This window comes from Malania oleifera, chromosome 1 (assembly GCF_029873635.1).
Source record: "Malania oleifera isolate guangnan ecotype guangnan chromosome 1, ASM2987363v1, whole genome shotgun sequence".
In the NCBI taxonomy this organism is placed as follows: Eukaryota; Viridiplantae; Streptophyta; class Magnoliopsida; order Santalales; family Ximeniaceae; genus Malania; species Malania oleifera.
In genome coordinates this window covers 55,875,270-55,901,497 of record NC_080417.1, presented here as the reverse complement: position 1 = coordinate 55,901,497, position 26,228 = coordinate 55,875,270, and positions in this window count along the sequence as shown.

Here is a 26,228-nt window from a genome sequence, read left to right as displayed (position 1 = left end):
AATGCCTGTTTACAACCACTCCTTGGCCAAGGCTAGAGCCCGTCTTCTCCAAACAATATACCCTTGTTTGGTCAACGATCCAATAGTCTAGAATCGTCCAAAATCTACAAAAGAGATATCAGAAGCTGGTGTAGAAAAGAGGCTCACACAAAGAACAGATTAGTACAAATCAAAACTATGTACTTCAAAAGATAAAATATCAAGAATGAAATAAAATTTTGAAGCTTTTCAAAGAATTCACGAAAATCCTTTTCTCTAGATGAGAAATCAGTAATTCTTCAGGATTTGATGAGCAAGAATATCAAAACAATAGTACTTTCAGCTTTGCAAAAAATTGATCAAAAGAGATTTTGAGAGCAAGAGAGCTTTGAGAGATTTTCAATGCTTAGGATGATTTTTGATTCACAAGAACCATGTATTTATAGGCTTCCAAAACATGTTTCCTTGTTACAAGAGTTTCCTTAAAGAGTTTTCCAAGTTGTTAGAAAATTTTGGGCTCAAACGGCTATAATTTTAAAAAATAAGATTTTAAAATTTTTGCCCGTTGAACAGTGTTCAAACGTCTGAGGAGTTGATGTCAGACGTTTGAAGTTCGTAAAACCCTTTAGAAAAAGAACTAGATAAGGGTCAGATGTCTGAAGTCAAGGTTCAAACGTCTGAGGTTTCAGGTTCAGATGTTTGAAGTCGCGAGTTCAGACGTCTGAACTGCTACTGCCTCTTTCTGTCTTGTTCCATTAAATCTTCAGACATCTGAAGTAATTCTTCAAATGTCTTAACATGAAGTTTAGTCATCTGAAGTTTTCACTTCAATCATCTAAATTGAAAAGTTCAGTCATCTGAGCTATCAAAATCCTGTTTTATAAAATCTCTTTCTTTAAAAACTGATTTGCTCTCTTATGATCTTTAGAAAACTTAATTCAATATACTTAAATAGGTCCTTAAATCTTTATAATTTCTTGAAAAAGCATCAAAACATATTTCAAATGATATTTTGGATTTTGAAATACTTACAAATATGTTTCCTAAGTCTTCATTAAACATGCTTGAGTTCTCTCACATACTTTGCTCTTGAGGTTCTTTAAAAAATTTGCTTGAGCTTCAAATATATTAGACTCTCTTTGGATCATTGAGAAGTTGTCTCATACTTGATCTTCTCTTGAACCATACTTGAGCTATACTTGAACTTTGCTTGAACCATACTTGATCCATATTTCCCGAAACACGAAAACTCAACCTTTCCAAGTTAAATAGTCCTTTATTTGTTATCACCAAAACCAATTGAAAGACCTTGTTAGGCCAACAATCTCCCCTTTTTTGATGATGACAAACAAGGAGTAAAGATAAAGTTTTTATGTGAAATGAATTACTCCCCCTTACTATGAACATTAACAAGCAAGCCATATATATATAACTCCCCCTTGCTATAAGCCATAGAAAATTTTATCACATATCCATGTTAATTTTAAGTTCATATATAACCAAGGACCAAGTTTTCATGTAATTTCACAAATGTTCATATATGTTAGGATTTAAACAATTTATATCAAGTTCACACGTGATTCATCAAAATATATTGTAGTTCATTTAGCAAGACCAAGTTCACACATCAAATTCTCATGTGTCATTTTTCCATTAGCCTAAAAGTTCATTTAGCCAAAAAGTTCATTTAGCCTGAAAGTTCATTTATCCATTAGCTTGCCTAAAAGTTCATTTAGCCTAAAAGTTCATAATTTAGCCTAAAAGTTCATTTATCCATTAGCCTGCCTGAAAGTTCATTTAGCCTGAAAGTTCATGTTTCCATTAGCCTGAAAATTCATTTACTTGTACTTTTACTTAATCTTTACTAAGCATAAGCACTCTCTCTCTCCCCCTTTGTCATTAGTAAAAAAGAGTAAGAAAATTATAAAGAACCATCAAAAATCATTCTCTAATCAGCACGAAAGATAATATATATATGTTCCATACAAAAAGTTACATTTTAGCATAAGTGCAGACAATTTGAGATACATAAGTTTTGATTCTTTTAAACAAAAAGCTACATAGGAACCTAAACTAGATAACTTATAGATTTCCTCATCTTCTTCTTCAGAGCCATCTCCTTTCTCTTCCTCTTCTCCTCCTTCTTCTTGAGTCCCTTCTTATTCAGTATTCCCTTCATCATCATCTTCTTCTTCTTCAGAATTTCCTTCTTTTTCTGTGGAAGCATCATCATCATCATCATCATCATCATCTCCACTTTGAGGAGTAGAGCTAATGTCCATAGGATCACTTCCCTTAGAGGATTTAGCATGATACTGTTCTATATGAGTGACCCGTTTGTCAAGTGATGTGACCTTTTCTTTGATGTTCTGAAGTCCAGTGCATACTTCAGAAGAAAAACTAGAGAAATCCTTTTGAAAGGATAAGAACCAAGAAGGTGTTTCTGGAGATAAGCCAAGTTCTTGTGTGGAAGAGGATTGAGCAGCTGTTGATACTGGTGTAGAGGCTGAGGCTGATGCTGAAGCTGCTGCAGATGCAAGTGGTGTGTGTGTAGTCCTTGAAGCTTTCAAATACCATCCAGAACTCCCCTTATCATATCCCATTTTCTTGAGAGAAGTTTCATTAAAAAGATCATATTGAGTTCATTTTATGAAAAAACTCAGAGATATTGGTAAGATTAAGATGAGTAAAAAAGTAAGAATTCCTCCATAAGGATGAATAACTTGATTTGATTCCAACTTGGTCCACATCCAACGAACAATCAAACTAGCCAAGTCTAGTTTCTTGCCTTTATGCAGACACCAAAGAACAAAGCATTCAATATATGAAAGATGATCAAAAGAGCCTTGTTTTGGTATGATATTGTTTGAAACTAGTTTATGGAAAATCTGGCCTTTTAAATTCAGTTGCTTGTACAGTGGAGGATGTGCAAAATAGACAGGTTCATTTGTCATGATTAATAGAATAAAAGCGTTAGGAGTAAAGCCTTGTTCTAGAATCCAGGATTAAGCAAACATAGGACAATTAAATTCTCCTGGAGTAATTTTTAAAACGGGGGATAATATTTCTGAATTCAACAGTATTTTCTTCCCTTTAACTTCTGAAGAAAAAAATCCCATCTTCATATGTCATATTTGCATAAAAAGTTTTGACCAAATGAGGAAAACAACCTTTGGGTTGTTGAGTGATAAAATCAAGCCATCCAATATCACAAAACAATGTAAGGATATCTGGAAATTCAGTATCAAAAAATGACACATCCAGAACTTTACCTAAGATTTGTTCTACAGAACTCAAAGAATTTTGATAACGGATTCGAGCTCGAGGAGCAACTAACCATTTATCAATATTTTGAGTTTCCCTCCCTGATGAAGAGCCCTTGTTAGCAGTCTGCTTGATTCGAGGCATAAAGACACGAAATTTTGGATGCCCTAGATTTTGTGAAGTAAATCTCTATAAGATAAAGACTTCAGATTGAAGTGAGAATGAGAGAAAAGATAGAGATAAATGTTCATATGAATGAGGCAAATAACTTTAGAAGTCTGAAGTTAGGATTTAGTGTACGAATAATATATAAACCCCGCGACTTCAGATGTCTGAAGATTATCTTCAGATGTCTGAAGTTTTAAAACCTGGAATTTTAAAAGTCAGTATGAGTACAGATGTCTGAGGTCCCAAGTTCAGTCATCTGAACCCTTCTACTATAGTGTTCAACCATCTGGGTTGTGAACATTAGACGTACGAAGTGCATAAAAATTCTGAAATTTCACTTCTAATAAACTTCTATGCTATGAATTAGCCCAAGTTCCCTCCTAATATGTATGAATCTTTCTTCACTTAGAGGTTTTGTAAAAATATTAGCCCATTGATTTCTTGTATTTATAAATTCAAGAATTATATCCTCTTTTTGAACATGATCTCTCAAAAAATGATGTCTTATGTCTATATGCTTAGTTCTTGACTGTGAAATTGGGTTTTTAGATATGTTTATGGCACTTGTGTTATCACACTTTATCGGGATTGTTTTATATTCTAAATTGAAATCTTTTTAGTGTTGTTTCATATATAAGATTTGTGCACAACAACTTCCCGCTGCCGCATACTCAGCTTCGGCGGTTGATAAAGCTATAGAATTTTGTTTCTTTGAAAACCATGATACCAAGGATTGTCCTAGAAAGTGACATGTGCCACTTGTACTTTTTCTATCAATCTTACATCCAACATAATCAGCATCGGAATAACTTATCATATTAAAATCCGTGTCCTTTGGATACCATAACCCTTGATCAAGTGATCCTACCAAGTATCTAAGAATTCTCTTGATGGCTATTAAGTGTGATTCCTTGGGGGCTGATTAAAATATAGCACACATACACACACTAAACATAATATCCGGTCTACTAGCAGTTAAATATAGTAAGCTACCAATAATTCCTCTATAGTGTGTGATGTCTACTTGCTTTCCTTTTTCATCTCTATCAAGACTTGTAGTTGTACTCATAGGAGTTCCTATAGGTTTACTTTTTTTCATATCAAACTTTCTGAGCACATCCTTGATGTACTTAGTTTGATTTATAAAAGTTCCAGTTTTAGCTTGCTTTATTTGTAATCCTAGAAAATAATTTAGCTCCCCCATTATACTCATCTCAAATTCTTTTTGTATACATGTGGCAAATTCTTTACATAGATCTTCATTTGTAGCTCCAAATATAATATCATCCACATATATTTGAACTATTAGAATATCTTTGTTTTTGGATTTGATGAATAAGGTACTATCAACCTTTCCTCTTGTAAATTCATTTTTAAGTAAAAATTTACTTAACCTCTCATACCAAGCTCTTGGAGCTTATTTCAAACCATAAAGGGCTTTTGTCAATTTGAATACATGGTTTGGATTTTTAGAATTTTCAAAACCCGGAGGTTGTTTGACATACACTTCTTCATTTATATATCCATTTAAGAATGCACTCTTTACATCCATTTGATATAACTTAAAATCCTTATGGGTTGCATAGGTTAAAAGCATCCTAATAGCTTCCATCCTTGCCATAGGTGCAAAAGTTTCATCATAATCAATTCCTTCTTCTTGATTATACCCTTGTGCTTCTAGCCTAGCTTTATTTCTTACAACAACTCCATTTTCATCCTTCTTATTTCTAAACGCCCATTTAGTTCCTATAATTGAGTTATCTTTGGGTTTGGTATAAGTTCCCATACTTGACTTCTTTCGAATTGATTTAATTCCTCTTGCATAGCTATAATCCAAGAATCATCATTTAAAGCGTCTTCAATATTTTTAGGTTCATCTTGAGATAAAAAGGCATAATGATTACAAATATTTTTTAGTGAGGCTCTAGTTGTTATTCCTTTTGATGTTTCACCAAGAATTTGTTCTTTGGGTGATTTTTTTCAGACTTCTACTCTTTAGGAAGTTTCATATTTTCTAAAAAGTTTTCATTTAGAACATCATTATTCTTTTCTTCATTTATTTCAAAATCTTCTTCCTTTTGTGAAGTGACTTCTTTTTCATCATTCATATCTTTAATATCATAACTACTTGATTCATCAAAAGTTATATGAATGGATTCCATAATTGTAGAAGTTCTTTCATTATAAATCCTATAAGCTTTACTATTTGTTGAATAACCTAAGAAGATACCTTCATCTGACTTTGAATCAAGCTTTCCTATATCATCTTTAGTATTTAGTATAAAGCATTTGCAACCGAATACATGAAAGTAGGAAATATTAGGTTTTCTATTTTTCCAAAGTTCATATGGTCTTTTATCTATTTTTGATCTTATTGATACCCTATTTACAATATAGCATGCAGTATTTACAGCTTCTGCCCAAAAATATTTAGGCAAATTATTTTCATTTAGCATTGTTCTTGCCATTTCTTGTAAAGTTCTATTTTTCCTTTCAACAACTCCATTTTGTTGTGGAGTTCTAGGTGTTGAAAAATTATGAGTTATTCCATGTTCATTAGAAAATTTATCAACTTCCTTATTTTTAAACTCTCTTCCTTGGTTACTTCTAAAGCTTGTTACATTGTAACCTTTCTCATTTTGTAATTTCTTACATAAGGTTATTAATTGGTTACAAGCTTCATCTTTGTTTGCTAAAAAGATTACCCAAGTGAATCTTGAATAATCATCTACTATTACAAAAGTATATTGTTTTCCACCTAAGCTTAAGGTTCTAGTTGGACCAAATAAGTCTAGATGCAAGAGTTCTAAGAATCTTTTGGTGGATATGTATTTTTTCTTCTTAAAGCTGGTTTTAATGTGTTTTCCCTTTTGACATGCATCACACAACTTGTATCTTATAAATTTAGTATTTGGTAGTCCCTTTACAAGATTTTTCTTAGATAATTTGGATAGTAGGTCCATGCTAGCATGACCTAGTTTCCTATGTCATAACCAACTTACTTCATTCATAGCTGTTAAACAAGTTATGTTTTGATTTGCTATTTTCTCAAGATTTATGCAATAAATATTATTTATTCTATGAGCCATGTACAAGATTTCTTTATTTTTGGGATTTTGGATAACATATTTTTCTTTAATGAAAATTACTTCGAACCCTTTATCACTTAATTGACTAATACTTAAAAGATTATGTTTTAGTCCTTCCACTCATAACACATTATCTATAGTGAGTGAAGATTCTTTACCAATTTTTCCGATACCAACAATTTTACCTCTGGCATTGTCGCTAAAGGTGACGTATCCCCCATCCTTTTGTTTTAAAGTAGTGAACTTAGTCTTATCACCGGTCATATGCCTTGAGCAGCCACTGTCCAAGTACCATTTGTCTGTTGTCATTGTTGTCCTAAGACAAACCTACAATGAGGGACACTATGTGTTAGTTTTTGGAACCCAAATTCTTTTGACTTTCTTTGTTTTGTTGTTGGTTCCACTATTTGTTTTCCATTCTCCTTGAACTTTAACATATTTTCTCTTTAATTGGCAATTGAACATCACATGACCTTTAGTCTTGCACATGTAGCAAGTGGTGTGTTCATGTTTGTTATTTGATGAAGTGCTAGCATAAAACTTAGCTTCCTTAACAAAATATCCCATGTATAGCTTTTTATTCCTTTTATTTTATTTACCGTTGTAGCCTATTCCTTCTTTGTTTCCATGAAGCCTTTGTTGTCCAATCATCTTTTCAAAGTTTTCTTTACTTTTAGTAAAATTATAGACAATCTTTTCTTTATCCTCAACTACCTTTTTGAGTTCATTTATTTCTAAATCTTTCTCATTCAAGTCATTTTTATGAGTTTTATCTAACTCTTGTTTTGCTATGTTTATTTCTTCTTCCAACTTCTTAATATTAGTATTTCTTTCTTCTTCAATAGCTTTAAATGATTCAAGTTGCTTTACTAGTTCTTGATTTTGATCTTTCAAAGTTATATTTCTTTTAGACACTTTTATAAATCTTTTATGTAGTGAAAATAATTCAATTTGTAATTCCTTATAAGAAGGCAAACTATCACATGACTTATCACAAGACTCATTTTGAGACTCGGTTGAAGAGTAGTAAGAATTTACCTCTTCATTTTTCACCATGAAGCATATATTTTCCATCTCTTGTTCACTTGATTCGATTTTAGTTTCGCTGGAGCTTGAGTCGTCCCAAGTAGCTTTCGTTGCTTCCTTCTTTTTCTTCTTATCTTTCTTGAATAATGGACACTCCGGTTTGATATGCCCTAACTTTTTGCAATGATAACAAATTGGTAGTTCATTCTTACCTTTAATTTCTTTCCTACTTCTCTCTCCTTTTTCAGTTTTCTTTTTATTAAACTTTCTAGGAAACCTTTTATTTCTTCTATAGAATTTTCTTAGACTTTTAGTAATGAATGCCAACTCATCTTGATCTAAGTTACTTGTTTCGCTTTCTTCTTCACTAGTGCTATGGCTAGATGCTTTTAGAGCTATGGATCTTTTATGCTTTGGTTCAGGATTCCTTTCTTTCAATATCATTTCATATGTAAGAAGTGAACCTATTAGTTCATCCAAAGAAGTAGTCTTAAGGTTTCTACCTTCAGTGATAACTGTAGCCTTTGATTCCCAAATAGAGGGTAGGCCTCTTAGAATTTTTCTAATCATTTCATATGTAGTATAGGTTTTTCCTAAGGCACTTAAATAGTTTATTATGTTGGTAAATCTGGTTTGCATGCTTGATATCGTTTCATCATAATTCATTTTGAATGCTTCGTATTCACTTGTTAACATGTCTATCCTATTATCTCCAACATCAACGGTTCCTTCATAAGTTACTTCTAGTTTATCCCAAATCTCCTTACCTGTTTTGCAGGCCATGACTCGATTAAACTCATTAGCATCTAATGCACAATATAACGCATTTATAGCACTTGCATTTATTTGAAGCATTTTATAATCTAAGTCGGTCATGTCTTTTTTTTCTTTTAGAATATGTTTTCCATCAACTATCTTAGTGGGGATAAGATTTCCATCCATAACGACTTCCCAAGCTTTACAATCCATGTGTTGGAGATATATTTCCATTCTCTTTTTCTAAAAAGTATAATTATGTCCACAAAAGATTGGTGGATGGGTTGAGGATTGACCTTCACCAAAGGGTGCTACTCCAATGTTTGCCATTAGATCGTTTTATAGCTTCTTGTTAGGAATTTCTATAACTAGGCTCTGATACCAATTAAAATTATGAATAGCTTCCTAAGAGGTCGAGTGAATTGGATTCTTTTCAATTTTAATGACTTTTAAGCTTTTGATTATAATACCCAAAAAACAACAATCAATAAATGATATTCACACTTAAAAAGACTGAAATTTAAATTCACAAGTCAATTAATGAAATCAAAGTAATTCAATCACTCAACCAAGAATACTAGAAATTTTGTTGATTTCCCTGTAAGCTTTTAGTATGCACTTCTCTTGATCAAGATTTCTGCAGATTAACCAACGTACTCCCTTTTGGGTTTCCGCAAACGGTTACTCAAAACGTACTTTCTAAATATCAAGAGTCTTTGTTTCTTTCTCACTTAAAAACCTGCAACCTGCACTTTTAAATTATACAACAACAGCAAGTACATAATAGAAAGTAAAGCAGAGAGAAAGACACAAGATTTTTTACGAGGTTCGTCTTCAACACAGCCTACATCCTCACCCTTGGCAAAACACCAAAGGATTCCACTATAGCAGTTCCGTTACCGGGTGCAACAACGTCTGTTTACAACCACTCGTTAGCCAAGGCTAGAGCCCGCCTTCTCCAAACAATATACCCTTGTTTGGTCAACGATCCAACAGCCTGGAATCGTCCAAAATCTACAAAAGAGATATCAAAAGCTGATGTACAAAAGAGGCTCACACAAATAGCACATTAGTACAAATCAAAACTATGTACTTCAAAAGATAAATATCAAGAATGAAATAAACTTTTGAAGCTTTTCAAAGAATTCACCAAAATCCTTTTCGCTAGATGAAAAATCAGTAATTCTTCAGGATTTGATGAGTAAGAATATCAAAACAACAGTACTTTCAGCTTTGCAAGAGATTGATCAAAAGAGATTTTGAGAGCAAGAAAGCTTTGAGAGATTTTCAATGCTTGGGATGAATTTTGATTCACAAGAACCATGTATTTATAGGCTTCCAAAACATGTTTCCTTGTTACAAGAGTTTCCTTAAAGAGTTTCCCAAGTTGTTAAAAAATTTGGGGTTCAAACGACTATAATTTAAAAAATAAGATTTTAAAATTTTTGCCCGCTAAACAGTGTTCAGACATCTGAGGAGTCGAGGTCAGACGTCTGAAGTTCGTGAAACCCTTTAAAAATAGAACTAGATATAGGGTCTGATGTCTAAAGTCAAGGTTCAGATGTCTGAGGTTTCAGGTTCAAATGTTTGAAGTCGCAAGTTCAGACGTCTGAACTGCTACTGCCTCTTTCTGTTTTGCTCCATAAAATCTTCAGACGTCTGCACTTAATCTTCAGACGTCTGAAGTAATTCTTCAAATGTCTAAATATGAAGTTCGGTCATTTGAAGTATTCACTTCAGTCATCTGAACTGAAAAGTTCAGTCAATCAAAATCCTATTTTATAAGATCTATTTATTTAAAAATTGATTTGCTCTCTTATGATCTTTATAAAACTTAATTCAATATACTTAAATAGGTCCTTAAATCTTTATAATCTCTTGAAAAATCTTCAAAACATATTTCAAATGATATTTTGGCTTTTGAAATACTTACAAATATGTTTCCTAAGTCTCCATTAAACATGCTTGAGTTCTCTCTCATACTTTGCTCTTAAGGTTCTTTGAAAAATTTGCTTGAGCTTCAAATATATTGGACTCTCTTTGGATCATTGAGAAGTTGTCTCATACTTGATTTATACTTGATCTTCTCTTGAACCATACTTGAGCTATACTTGAACTTTGCTTGAACCATACTTGATCCATATTTCCCGAAACACCAAAACTCAACCTTATTAAGTTAAATAGTCATTTGTTTGTTATCACCAAAACCAATTGAAAGACCTTGTTAGGCCAACAGCTGGTAATGTGGATACTGAAGATGATGGTGATGATGAGAATGAAGAAGAAGAAGAATAGGAAGAAGAATAAGAAGAAGAAGAAGAAGAAGAAGAAGAAGAAGAAGAAGAAGAAGAAGACAATAGGCCAGGTCTTTGTGATGTGTTTTTGGCTTGTATTAACCTAAGACTCTTTTATCTTGTTACATATCTATATGATCATTTGCTCTTTGTATTAAATTTTTGTATCCCTTTTTGTATGATGTCAAAGGGGAAGAGATGGTTTAGAGAGCAAAAATATGTTATGCACATTTGAGCTGATGCTGAATTGATGAATATTTGAGCTGAATTGAATATGCATGTAACCGAATGCTGAAATTGTTATTTATGCAATATACATGTAGCTAAATGATTTGGAAAAATGCAGCTGAATGATAAGGATGTAGCTGAATGTGCTAAATGTTAAAAATGCAGCTAATGTTAAAAAAATACAGCTGAATGTAATGTTGAACTGAATATATGAAATTTATGAAATGTTGAGCTAAACGTTGAAACTGCTATATGTTGGCTATATGAAATATATGAGCTTTTCTTGTTGACTTGACCATATGAGCTTTACAAAAATCTTGAGGAATTTTGGAGTACATTAACATTAGTCTTGGCCTACGTTAAACATTACTTGAATCTATGCTTATTGTAGGGGGGGAGCATTCTACAGATTTTTAAAAATTTTTACTCCTTATTTGTCATCATCAAAAAGGGGGAGATTGTTAGCCTAACAAGGCTTTTACCTCTTGTTTTGATGATAACAAATGAAGAAAATGTTTGATAACATTGTGTGTTCAAGTAATGATGTTTTCAAGCAACTTAGAAAGCCAAAACCAACAAAGCTTCAAAAGATCACCAACAAGCTTAAAAGTACGTGATGTATCATGAAGTGATCAAAAAGGGAAGCTCAAAGACATCTGAAGATGGAATGAACTCAAAGCTTCAAGACAACCATGAAGTTTTTCAAAGAACAAGAAGTGTTTAATTTGTTAGGAAATCTTCATGTAAGTACTTCAAAGGTAAAAATATCATTATGAATGAAATGAAGCTCATTAGGGGACATAAATGGATTTAGAAACTTTATATTAAAACCCCGAAAAATATATTTCAAAAGTAAGAAAGCAAGGAAGCCAAATATCTTTGAATAAGAAAGAAGGAAACTGATTTTGTTTTGTTCAGGCGACTGAGGTTTTACCCTCAGGCTACTGAATATTTTATTGAAGCAAATAAGAACACGCGGTGTGTTTTTAGGTGCCTAATCCTGTATCTTTAGGCTCCTGACCCCTCTTCAGGCAACTGAGGTTGCACTTCAGGCAACCAAAGTACGACAATGGGCAGATTTTTTAAAATTCTAATTTTCAAATTTATTTGACTTGCACCCCAATCTTTTTAGAAACTTGGAGGGCACTCCAAGTAAACTTGTACAACACAAAAGTGAATGTTTTCCAAGCCTATAAATACATGTTTTACGATCTTCACAAAAAGACTAAGCATTGAATATTCTTTCAAGATCTCTTTCACTCAAAGCTTCTTACTATCTGTTTTAAAGTTCTGAATTGCTGCAAAATTTCTGAGAAATCTCTGAGCTTTTATAACTTTTCTGAAGTATCTAATTTAAGTTTTTGATTCTTATCAAAGGGAAGTAAACTGGTGATAATTACATTGAGCTTCTCACTTCATTGTTTTGGTATTTTGACTTTGAAGTATATAAGTTTCTAAAATGTACTAATCAGCTCTTTGTGAGAGCATTCTTTGTACATCTACTTGTATCTTGTTTCTTGTAGATTGATGATTCCAAGGATTTTTTGGACCGTTGGCTAAGAAAGGGGATAATTGCTTAGAGAGGAGAGCTCTAGCCTAGTTAAGGAGTGACCGAACGAAGGAGACTTCGTTCGCAGAAGGTGGGCTCTAGCCTTAACCAAGGAGTGTTGTAAAGGTTTGTTCCACCCGTCAATGGAACAGGTTTAGTAAATCCTTTGGTGGTTTGCCAAAGGTGAGGTCGTAGGCTGGGTATAAGTCGAACCTCGTAAAAATCTCGGTCTCACTCTTTCTTTCCCTTACTCTTTATTTTCAGTACATATACAACTGCGTGGATGTTTTGAATATCTAAATCATACAAACTACGTAATTTAGAAATCAAGTAAACTTGAAGTCTAATTTCGATTTAGGTTGTGGAAACCGAAAGGGAGTACGTTGGTTATACCATATCTTATGGAAAGCATACGGGAGTACGTTACTTGGTTAAACATCCCAAAGATAAATTAACTTAAGAGTTTATTTGAATTCTGAAGTTTGGAAAGAGAAATTGGATCTTATATTGAACATCAAATTGAAGAAGCAATTTCATACAGGGCTTTGTTCAAACTCACATTTACTACAGGGCTTAACACAATACAAAAGCTGAAAGTTACATATACCATTAATATATTGTGACTAAATGCTATAAAGCTTGAGATCGAGTAAACTGTGTTTATATTTCAGAAAGTGCTAAATCATGAATGCTTCCATAAATCTTAGAGTGCTGCAGATTTGTTGTTTGGTTTGAACATTGTGCTTATTTGGTTGCTTGGTTGTTTACATAGTTGTGTTGATTGATTGGATTAAAAGAATTAAGTTCTTGTGTGATTGGTAAATCAAACAAACAAGTAAAGAATTGGTTAAACAAAATAAAATAAATAAAAATAAGTCTACAAAGGAATTAAAAGAAATTTTTAAAATCCAATTCACCTTTCCCCCCCCCCCCCCTCTTGGGACTACACCTTACTTTTCAAGTATTATTCTTAATATTGGTATCCATGAGTGCTTGCATAAAGTATATCGATATTTGAAGCATGGGATGATAATGTTAAAAAGTACACTTGGTATTTTCATGAATATATAGTTTATTTCACGAATGAAAATCTAAAAGTATTAAATTCAGGGGGAGTGTTATAACTTATTGCTTATATGTTTTTTTTTTTTTTTTTTTCAATTGGTATCATGAATTAATGTCAAAGAAGGAGAGATTGCTGTAAGCAAAGATAAATTAATACACATGATGAATTTTGAGCTAATATGAACCTTCATTAGATCTATACTTTTGCTTATGGGTGCTTATAGCCTTTGTATTCATATATTTTTCTTGATATCTTCCTCTTTTTGATTGATGTCAAAAGGGGGAGAAGTTTTGGGGAAAAATTGAGCGTAAGCATGATATTGAATATGAGAGTATTTGATCTTGAACTTAAATGAAGATCTTGAACTTGAATGATGACTTTGAACTTGAATGATGTGATGAGCATGATAGTAAAAGAGTATTTGAAATTGATTTTGACATTGTTAAATTTGTTAAGTTAATGCTTATTGTAAGTGGGTCTTTTTAAGAGTCACTCAAATTTTTGCTCCTTATTTGTCATCATCAAAAAGGGGAGATTATTGGCCTTACAAGGCTTAAAATCTTGTTTTGATGATAACAAACAAGATGAACTTAACATATTTTGTTAAGTGATGATATTTCAGGATTCAAGTATGTGATTATAAGGTCGGGTGCTTACAAGGATTATTCAAAACTTATATTTTGTTGACCCAATGGGTCATACCCTGTTTTGATTTTGACAAATACTCAGGTATTTAATGGTTGCCAAGTTTGTGTACAAGTTCTTATTAGCAAATACTCATATAATGGCATGCTGCAACCTAAAGTGAAACCTGAAGACCCTGAAGATTCTATTTTATTTTGTAAATTAAGGTAATGTAATATGGGTCTGTAATAGTAACTAGGTATATGGTTTGTAATAATCTCTAAATGTCATGCATGTAGGTTTTTGTAAGCTCAACATAACCATAGACTGACCTTAGGACCTTAGGGTACCGAATGTCATTAAAGCACCCTTCGGTTAACCTTTGGTCGATTGACGCCATATTTTTCAGTGTCCTCATAGACCCTAGAAAGACCTTAGGTTCCGACACAAACGCACCAAATAGTCCCCATAATCATTTATAATATCAGGGGAATTAGTTGAAGTGAAAACTGACTAAATAGGAAGAATTTGAGATAGCTCGGGCGACTAAACACCTAGAGTTCAAAACTCCTCGAGTGCCCAAACTGTTGAGAAGTCAACAGTTGACTTGGGCTCCCGGGTGACGGAACCATTTTGTGCATACCGGCCACGAGCACCTGATTACGCATCAGAATTGCATAATTGGGCACTTTAATCCAGTCTTTATGACCTATATTTTTAATTAAATGTCCAAATTTATCCAATATTTTAATAAAGTGCCAAAATTATCATTCTTGAATCTTACCGTGCAATTTATGAATTTTTGGTAATATTTTATCGTAGGAAAATTCTCGGGAATCAAAACCAACACCTGTTCGTATTTCATGCATAACGTTTTCGTCTGAGTTCCAATTGAGATGATTCAAATTTTTGGAGAAAGAGGAAAGGATTATCTACAACTTTTTTGTTTCAAGTTTTGTGAGAAATGGGCTCCAAAAGGGACAAATTCAGTGATGAACAGAGAGCAAAAATGAAGAAAAAAAAAAAGAAAACAAATATATTAGACCATTGATGTGACCCCGCCATGCAGGCCGGGTCGGGTCAAGTTGCTGGGCTGGACAATCCGGGTCTTAGGGCTGTGTTTCCCTCTTCCCTTTTTATTCTCTCTTTTTCCCTTTCTCTTCCCTGTTGGGCGCTGCCCCGAGCCAACTCTCTCTCTCTCTCTTTCGCATCTTCTTTCTTTTGTTTTCTTCTTCTTCTTCTTCTTCTTCTTCTCCTTCTTCTTATTCTTCTCTTCCCCTATTTTTCTTTCTCTTTTATTCTTCCTTATTCCCCTCTTAGTTCTCTCCCTAAAATCCCCTCTTTTCCTCCTTCTTCCTTCTGTTCCCAGCAGTCTATTAAAGCTCTCCTTGACTCTCCATTGCTCCAGCCTTCTCTCGGCCACTTCCACAGCTCCAGCAGCAGTTTTCTTCGGCCCGAATACTAGAGAAGATCCACCATTCTGAGGCCAACCTACTAGCAGCCATACTAGAAAATTGAGCCCCGACCTCCAGCTCCTCCACAGCAGACCCGAAGCCTTGCTGGGTAGCCTTGCTGCCATCCAAGACCCCGCCAGAGGCACTCCACTGCAGAACCACAGCAGCCTGCTACCACTACTAGCGACCCCTGCTGTCTACAGCGGTTGAGGATACACTCTCACCATCTATCTCTCCTTTTTATTTTCTTTCGTTCTTCTTCTTTCTTCATTAAGTTAATTAGAATTCTTGTTTTATTTATTGAAAAAGATTGGATTTTCAATGTTATTTTAATTTGTTTAGTGTTATTAGATTTCAATTAATTGTTTGAATTCTCAAGTATTTTTCACAGTAAATTTTATTCATAGTATTCAATTATTTTAAGATCCGGAGTAGTTCTAAAATAAAAATAAAATAAAATAAGAGAATAAAAAAATATGTTTCTATTAAATTAGTCGTCTTTTCCTCTTAAAATTTAATTTCTAAATGAAACTTGATTTAGTTAGGTTCCTTTTTGTTAAAGTTCATACTTTTACTTTTTGGTATCGTTCAAGCTTAGATTTTTGATGTATTTACATTTTGGTTTGGGTTCTTGATTTGTGTTAAAGTCTTGGTTTTTATTGTATGCTTTGAATCTGATTGAGCTTCAATTGCGTGTTTTAATTTCATGTTCAAAGTTATCTTCTTTAATTGACACGTGCTTTGATGTTTCCTTGATTAGATTAGAGTTTCCATTAGTGTTCTTTAATTCACTGCATGTTAGTTTCAGGACTTTGAATTACGGGTCATTTAACTCGTGAAAAGTGAAATTGAACCATCTTGAAAATCTTGAATCTGAACTGATTTCAGTAACCTTTTGTTTTCGATTGGAAAAACGTAAAATCTGAGATTAAAACGCATTCCCTGAGAAGATGATCTAGCCCTTGGGCTTAATATTACACGAAATAACTCCTATACTTGGGATAGCTCTCAAGCTGCTCATTTTTCGAGTGAGTCATGTTTTTGGCGCCATTGCCGGGGAATGTCTGTCTTAATCTCAAATTTACGTTTTTCCCATCATTTTTATTAGTTTTATGAAAAAGAAAAAAAAAAAGAAGAAAAAAAAATAAAAAAAATATTGAGTTTTGAAAAATGGCTGCACCTGCACCGCGCACGATAATGGACTTTTTGCAGCTTGAGTATGCCACTGCATCCTCTTCCACTGTTTTTCCTTATAACGAGCTTAATTTCATGATGCAATGCGAGAGGACGTCACTGCTACCTGAGTTCTTCGGGACGGAATCTGAGTGCCCATATCAGCACTTAGCAGAGTTTGAGTTAACCTGCAACATGTTTTTCTCTCATGCTAAAACTGATGAATCTATCCAACTGAATTTATTTCTTGCTACTTTGTAGGATAGGGCACTAATCTGGTTTCATTCCTTGAGACCTCACTCTATCGTTAATTGGTCCGATATGGAGCGAGAATTTCTGCATGCATTTCGTCCCTCACAGAAAACTCAATTTTTGCAGGAACAAATTCTTAATTTTGTGCAACATGATGATGAGACATTTGGGGCTTGCTGGGAGCGATTCAAGGATCTACTACGCACTTGTCCACATCACGGGTTTGACCCATGGAGGTTAGCTGATTATTTTTATACTGCTCTTAACCCTGATTGCAAGTATTTTGTCCATACCATGTGCAATAGAGAACTCTTCATCAAGGATCCAGATCAGGTATTATCGTTCTTCGATTACCTAACTGATAATGTCCCACAGTGCAATACACAACACGTTCAGGAACCTATGACTGCACACCCTATTAGCACAATTAGTGGTAGAGAAGTGTATGAGCCAACATATTATCTAGATGATCCTCCGCCTCGCTACCAGCCACAACAGATCCCTTAAAGCTGTACGCCATTAGACCTTTTCGAGGAAAGCATAACAGAGATGGCGAACATGCTCCAGAAATTCATGCAAACTCAAGTCAATCATAATAATGAATTGCGGGACACCATTAATGCGATGAGCACGCAGTTGGACATCTTAGAACAAGAGGAATCACTCGCGGAACCTTAGCCTAGTTCTCAAGAGTACCAGCAACCGCAACAAAAAATACATGATGTTTCTCTTAAGAAAACAAAGGCCACCATCACCTTCAGTAGCGAGAAAGATGATCCCCAATCTGAAATGCTCATCGCCGGGAAAACAGTTGTCCCAGCACCGGAAGTTATGGTTGAAATAGATGAATTCAAAGAAAAATCAGAGGAAACGAGCCCATAAGTGGAGCATTTAGTTAATGAGGAGACTGATACTCATACGGAGTACCAACTTGTGGTACCTCATACTCCGAGCTCAGAAACCATGGAACCGTCAGTCCCATATGAATCAGATGTCAAAAAGCCTAATGTGGAGGCAGAATTTTGCAGTGGTATGATGATATGTACACCCGATAAAGAGGGTGACCAGTCTAGTGAGCATATAATTTTCAAGGAACTAGGTAAAACTTGTAATGTTAATGCTTTTGAAGAACTACAAGTACTTGTTCCAATAACTTTCTCTCACACGTTAGTTCGTAAAGCAGCAAATTTCCTAGACACGATGTTGAATAAAGACCCTTTCTTGTCAATACAATAGGGTCGACCTGCACACATTTTGTTTGGTATTTTGACACGCATTTATTCATTTGAGGCTAATTTTCGTGCAAGTTTGAAGACTGATCGATTTTGGCGGCTCAAATTTGGTGACGTGCCAATGCAATTTATAGACCTGCGGCCACTAGACGAAATTCTTCCTGAGCCTCCGCCAGACAATTGTGATGTTTTTCTTTTCCTTCTTTTCCATTTATTTTATCTTATTTTATTTTTAGTTAGTTTTCAGGTTCATTTTCTCGTAGTTTGATTTTTCTTTTCCATTACTTCGCCACTCAGGTACGCCTTACTTTTCGTGTGCACAGTCTTTTCTATTTCCCCTATGCTTTCACATTGAGAACAATTTTCCACTTTAGTTGGGGGGGATGAGCATTTGCATGTGACACTGTGCATGTATACGTACCGGGTTTTATATAAAAACAAAAACAAAAAACAAAAAACAAAAAAAAAATCAAAAAAAAAAAAAGAGGGAAAGAAAGGAGGAGCACTGAGCACTGAAGAATTACACTGCACTATGCCATGCTTAACATTGTGTATATCCTTTTACATACTCGCGTATGACTTACGAATTACACACTTGAGTCAATCATGCATAGTTTCTCTTTATATTATCATTATGACTCCATGAAGAATCGATTGGTAGTACATTCATGTTAATTTGGTTATATAATTTCTTGTATCTACATGTATCTCACAAGACTAAATAAACACATTCACGTGATTCATTGCACTTAGGGTTTCTTGTGAGCATTGAGAGAACACCCGTGGCAACTATGATACCTTTGTGAGATATTCTTGAGCTATTATCGTCCTTTTGAGCATTAATATCAAATCAGAGTTCATAGAATTCAATCCTCTTTTTCTGGATGATTCCTTTGTACACTAGTCTTTGTTTTTGAATTACTAGCCTAGAGGTGACACCTAGTGGGGAGATAGAAACCTAGGTCTTGTAGCCTACTCAAGATATGAAGGCTGAGCCACCCCTAGAAATAAACTTAGTTCATGGACCCCTATTCGAGCTCAATTCCTATTGATTGTTTGAACATTACAAAAGAAGTGTTAAGATTGTCCTAATTGATCAAGAAAATACAGAAAATGAAGAATGAGCAAAAGAAATAAACATGCGCATGAAATGAAATGTCAATTTCGATCCAAATACATATCACAAGGACACGACCCATATTTTCCATGTATAAAGATTCTTCAACCGATTAATGCCTCAGATGTATTCATGACAAGTTTGTAAGTAAGTTGATCTAGGGTGGTCTCGTTTGGATGTGGCGAGCAGGTGAGAAGATGCTAGGGTAAAGGACCCGACACCTCAAAGATAGGATAGATCCTTTCCAGACTAGTCCACTCCATATACTTAGCATTTGTTCCTTTTAATATGTGGGATGTTTGATCGCGAAACTCCTCCTCACATATGACAAGTGAACCCATTTTCTTTGAGTGTTCTTGAGGGTATACCAGTAAGGCCGAGTCAAAGCGATCGTTCTATAGGTGTCCACTGGTATCCTAGGCGTACTAAGTCACACACATCACACACACCTCGAGAGTCTACCTGTTTATACTCGGACTTATGTGACTGCATTAACTCTGAATTATACTTCTAGTTAACTTCATGTGCGTATTTTGTTCTCGAATGATGTATAAACGGTAAAACTTGCATAAGTGACGTACTTCAAAGTTGTGTGTATTGAATATGAACAAGCCTGTGTGACATTCAGTTATGTTCTTGTAAGTGAAACGGTATGATTGTGTTGCATGTGCATTGATTTCATGAGCATTGGAGTTTGTAGTTGTAGGACTGCCCTGAAATTCATTCACGTCATTTGCTAGAGACTAGCAAAACGTTAGTTGGGAGTGTGATTACGCGTCAGAACTGCATAATTAGGAACTTTAACCCGGTATTTACGATCTATATTTTTAATTAAATGTCCAAATTTATCCAATATTTTAATAAAGTACCAAAATTATCATTCTTGAATCTTACTGTGCAATTTATGAATTTTTGGTAATATTTTATCGCAGGAAAATTCTTTGGAATCAAAACCAACACCTGTTCGTATTTCATGCATAACGTTTTCGTCTGAGCTCCGATTGAGACAACTAAAATTTTTGGAGAAAGAGGAAAGGATTATCTACAACTTTTTTGTTTCATGTTTTGTGAGAAACGAGCTCCAAAAGGGTCAAATTTAGTGATGAATAGAGAGAAAAAATGAAGAAAAAAAAAAAGAAAACAAATATATTAGACCATTGATGTGACCCAGCCGTGCAGGCCGGGTCGGGTCAAGTTGCTGGGCTGGACAATCCGGGTCTTAGGGTTGTGTTTCCCTCTTCCCTTTCTATTCTCTCTTTTTCCCTTTCTCTTCCCTGTTGGGCGCTGCCCCCAGCCAGCTCACTCTCTCTCTCTCGCAGCTTGTTTCCCTTGTTTTCTTCTTCTTCTTCTTTTTCTTATTCTTCTTCTTCTCTTCCCCCATTTTTCTTTCTCTTTTATTCTTCCTTATTCCCCTCCTAGTTCTCTCCCTAAAATCCCCTCTTTTCCTCCTTCTTCCTTCGGTTCCCAATAGTCTATTAAAGCTCTCCTTGACTCTCCTTTAATTCAACCTTCTCTCGGCCACTTCCACAGCTCCAGCAGCAGTTTTCTGCGGTCCAAACACCAGAGGAGCTCCACCATTCTGAGGCCAACCTGCCAGCAGCCATACCAGAAAACTGAGCCCCAACCTCCAGCTCCTCCACAGCAGACCCGAAGCCTTGCTGGGTGCCCTTGCTGCCATCCAAGACCTAGCTAGAGGCACTCCACTGCAGAACCACAGCAGCCTGCTGCCACTACCAATGACCCCTGCTGTCTACAGCAGTCGAGGATACACTCTCACCATCTATCTCTCCTTTTTATTTTCTTTCGTTCTTCTTCTTTCTTCATTAAGTTAATTAGAATTCTCATTTTATTTATTGAAAAAGATTGGATTTTCAATGTTATTTTAATTTGTTTAGTGTTATTAGATTTCAATTATTTGTTTGAATTCTCAAGTATTTTTCACAGTAAATTTTATTCGAAGTATTCAATTATTTTAAGATCCAGAGTAGTTCTGAAATAAAAAAAATAAAAAAAGAGAATAAAAAAAATATGTTTCTATTAAATTAGTCGTCTTTTCCTCTTAAAATTTAATTTCTAAATGAAGCTTGATTTAGTTAGGTTCCTTTTTGTTAAAGTTCATACTTTTACTTTTTGGTATCGTTCAAGCTTAGATTTTTGATGTATTTACATTTTGGTTTGGGTTCTTGATTTGTGTTAAAGTCTTGGTTTTTATTGTATGCTTTGAATCTGATTGAGCTTCAATTGCGTGTTTTAATTTCATGTTCAAAGTTATCTTCTTTAATTGACACGTGCTTTGATGTTTCCTTGATTAGATTATAGTTTCCATTAGTGTTCTTTAATTCACTGCATGTTAGTTTCAGGACTTTGAATTACGAGTCATTTAATTCGTCAAAAGTGAAATTGAACCATCTTGAAAATCTTGAATCTGAACTGAGTTCAGTAACCTTTTGTTTTCGATTGGAAAAATGTAAAATCTGAGATTAAAACGCATTCCTTGATGAGACAATCTAGCCCTTGGGCTTAATATTACACAACGTAACTCCTATACTTGGGATAGCTCTCGAGCTGCTCATTTTTCGAGTGAGTCAGCACCCGAACCCTTTGAAAGGGACATTCCACCAACTTGGGTGGCCGAATTGTTTAGTTCAAAATGAGCCCTGGGTGACCGAACACAAGAGTTCAGGGGACCAAACCTAGGATCGGGCACTCGAAATCACAAACAAAGGCTACTGATTTTGATTCGGGTTGCCGAAGCACGACACAGGTGACTGAACTTATTTAAATACCTTTTTAATCTTTGTTTGTTAGGGCGACCAAACCAAGGTTCAACCACCCGAATCTCTGCGGGTTAAAATTATTTTAACGACGGTAAAATAGGGTTAAGTTGGGCTAATGGTGTTTTAACTATTTGAAACTTTTTTAATAATTTCCAACAAGTCCCAAATGGTTATAATTTTACCTATGCCTATAAATATGGGTTCATTTGTGAGGATTAGTATGAGATTAGTAAAAAAAAATTAGCAAAAATCCTCCTTATCTCAAAATCTCATTTTGCCCAAAATACTCTCAAATATTTATTCCCTTGATACATCTTGATATTGTGAGAGTTTATTGAGTGTTCTTGTGTTTATTAGATAGTACTAAAACTCCCATTTGCTTAGTTGATTGTTTGATATTATCTTTGGGGAGCCAAGCAAGATTTTTCCCACATATTTTTATTTGATAAATCTAGTGTTGGGAAAAACTCATTAGCTTAAGGATCTTTGCATTGTCATTGCAAAGATTCCTATAGCTTGATTTTGTTGTGCAAAAACATTTTTCTACAAGCTATATTATTCTTTCAAGCAACTCTTGAGCATATTACATTGAAGAAAATATTTTTGAGTTGTTCTGAATATTTGCAGCATCTTTGAAACCCTGATTATTATTGAGATTTGATATATACTGTTTCAAAGAAATAGCTTGATTAGAGCACTTTTGAGCATATTAGAGATCATATCTTGTTGAGTGTGGCTTGCACAAAAATACACATCACTGAGCTTACATTTACCTACATCGTTGATGTGTATGTGATTGCACGTATTGGGTTCATATCTATTTTACATGGAAGCATAATCACTGTACCAATCTTATTGTGAAAAATACTATTGTATTTCAAGGCGTGGCCTGAGGGGGCTTAATCTAGCCCGGAAGGATCGGGTTGGGGTCAGCCTTGTGAATTTGATCTAGGGCCTTCTCCACCCTGCAAGGAGAATTTGTAAAGGTTGAGGTCAGCCCTGTGCTAATTGACCTAGTTGTATTAGGTGCCGCTCCACCCATTAAGTGAGCATTAGTAGAATCCTCAGGCTTGCGAGCTAGAAGCGGGAATGTAGGCAGTATTAGCCGAACCCCGATAACATATTGTCCGTGTGCTTTATATTTCCACAATTTATTTTCTACACTTTCATTATTAGGATATGTTTGTTTTACGTTTAATTCATTATATGTTATACATGTGTTGATTGCGTTAATGATTATATAGAAAGACCCTAGGTTTGTGTTATATTGCTGCTGGTTAATTTGACCTAGGAGATAAATTTTTAAATACCCAATTCACCCCTTCCCCTCTTGGGAATACACCAAATGCTAACATATTTATAAAAAAAAAAAAAAAAAGATGAAGTTCAGGACTAAAAGGACTCAAAGCAAAAAAATCATATACGAAGACTTCAAGGAGTTCAAGAATTTAAAATTTGAAAGAGTCTATAGGACATATTATGTAAATACTGCAAGTATACATCAATATGAAAATCTTTGAAGCTCATTAAATATAAGAGACCTATAGACCTAATTTTTAATCTTGGAAAACTATTTTTTAAGTAAACAAATCAAAATTTCAAGATTTGAGAAACAAAGAGAGTTTTTGTAAACAAATCTTAAAAACAACAATTTTTAACTAGAAAGTAGCCTGATTGTATACTCTCAGTAGCCTAACATATTTAAGGTTTTTAAGATAAACAGGCAGAAGACCAGACCATGATAGGTGCCTGACATGGTAAAACGAAAAAAATGAGAAACTTGACAGTGTTTTGCTAGGCAACTGCCACCTTGCTGACTTTCAATTTAAACTGAGTTTTAAGTTGACAGGCGCTTGACCTAAAGTGACAGGCTACTGCCATGTGGTAAAATTTATTTATTTTTAACGAAAAAATTTTTAAATTTAATTTCTTAAGGCTCAAAATTATCTAAAACTTGGGCAATACTCCAAGTAAACTTGGGGACCAAGTAAATTACTTTTTAAAGTCTATAAGTAGCCTCCAAGGCCACTGATTTTAATACCAAGAAACAATTTCAACTCTTACCTCTCTAAATTGCTCTCATCTTTCAAAATCTCTCTTGCTCACACATAGATCATGAAATCTACAGAGAATTGCTGACTCTTAATCACTGATTTTGTGATCCAAGTCTAAATCTTTCATTCATTGAAAGAATTAACCAGTGATAAATTTCCTTGAGCTTCAATTTCAATTTCATATTGATTACTTTGAAGTACTTACATAATATGTCCTATAGACTCTTTCAAATTTTCAATTCTTGAACTCCTTGAAGTCTTCATACATGAATTTTTTGCTTTGAGTCCTCTTAGTTCGAAACTTCATCTTTATTTGAAATATAAGCTTTCAATGATCCTTGTAAGCACCTGACCTTGTAATCACATACTTGAATCCTGAAATATCATCACTTAACAAATTATGTTAAGTTCTTCTTATTTGTTATCATCAAAACAAGATTTTAAGCCTTGTAAGGCCAACAGGTTATACAAGAGAGAGCCTTGAGCATATATCAATTTCATATATACTTGCTTGAGAGGCTTCTCCTTTGGTTTTTATAAAGGTCAATCATTTGAGAAAGAAAACCCAAGTTTCTCCTACCTATCTTGTAATATATTTATGGAGAAAAACTTTGGGTTACTCAAGGAATGCTTTGAGCATATATATATATATATATATATATATATATATATATTCATTTATATATATATATTGAAAAACAAAGGTGTAGTCCCAAGAGGGGGGGTGAATTGGGTTTTCAAATTTTCTTTTAATTCCTTTAATGAAAACATAAACTTTTGTTGATAATCCACAACATCTTAATTCTTTTTATTCAATCCACAACCACACAAACATTCAATCAAATAAATTAACTAAGCTAATCAATCATAAAACATTCAATCAAGATATACTTTGCAACTTGATGGAAATTCTCAGCTTTTTCAACTTGTGTGCAGCCCTGTTTATATAAATTTGAATCAAACCCTGTATATATGAAATTTGTCTCTCAATTTGATATCCAATACAACATCCAATCACTCTTTCCAAATACACAGACCTTAAATAAACTTCAAGTTAAAGAGTCTTAGGGTGTTGAATCAATCAATGTACTACTTTACAGTATCTGCAAAAGATTGATCAACTAACATACTCCCTTTCGGTTTCCACAATCCCAAAAACAAATTAATATTAAGTTTATTTAATATCTAATCCACGTAGTGTATATGATTTAGATATTTAAAACATCCACGCAGTTTATATATGCTGAAAGTAAAGAGTAAGGGAAAGAGAAAGTGAGACCACAATTTTTACAAGGTTTGGCTTATACCCAGCCTACGTCCTTGCCTTTGGAAAACCACGAAAGGATTCACTAAAACTAGTTCCTTTGCAGGGCGGAATAACACCATTTACACACTCCTTCAGTAAGCTAGAGCCCGCCTCTCCAAGTGATATCCCCTCACTCGGTCACTCCTTCAATAGGCTAGACCCCGCCTCTCTAAGTGATATCCCTATGCTTAGCCAATGATCCAAACACCTTGGAACATCAAAGAACTACAAGAAACACAAGATACAAGCTGCGTACAATAGCACTCTCAAAATATAGTAGATTAGTACACTTTCAGCACAATATACTTCAAAATAAATAACAATATGGAATTTTAAGTTGAAGCTCAAGGGAGTATATCACTGATTAATTCTTTCAATAATTGAAAGATTTAGAATTTGATTACTCAATTCCGGTGGAAGAAGATCAGCAAAAACTCAGTTAGAAATTCGTGCACAATATGTGAGCTTGAGAGCCTTTGAATGATGAGAACAGTTGAGTGAGTATTAAGTGCTGAATTTTATTCTTGGTAATTAGTTCAATGATATTGAGGCTTATTTATAGACTTGAAAATTTATGTAACTTGATCCCCAAGTGACTTGGAGTATTCCTTAACTTTTCACAAAGTTTGAGTGCCAAACAATCTTATTTAAAAAATTTGTCCATTATAAAAATTTAAAATCTGCCGCATGGCAGTAGACTGACACTTTTGGCTAGTTGCCTGTCAAGTTATTTTAAAGGGTAGTTGGGTGGTAGTCACTTGGTGGAGCACTGGCAATCTATTGGTGAGTCACAGTCAGTCTATTGGTGGAACGCAGTCAG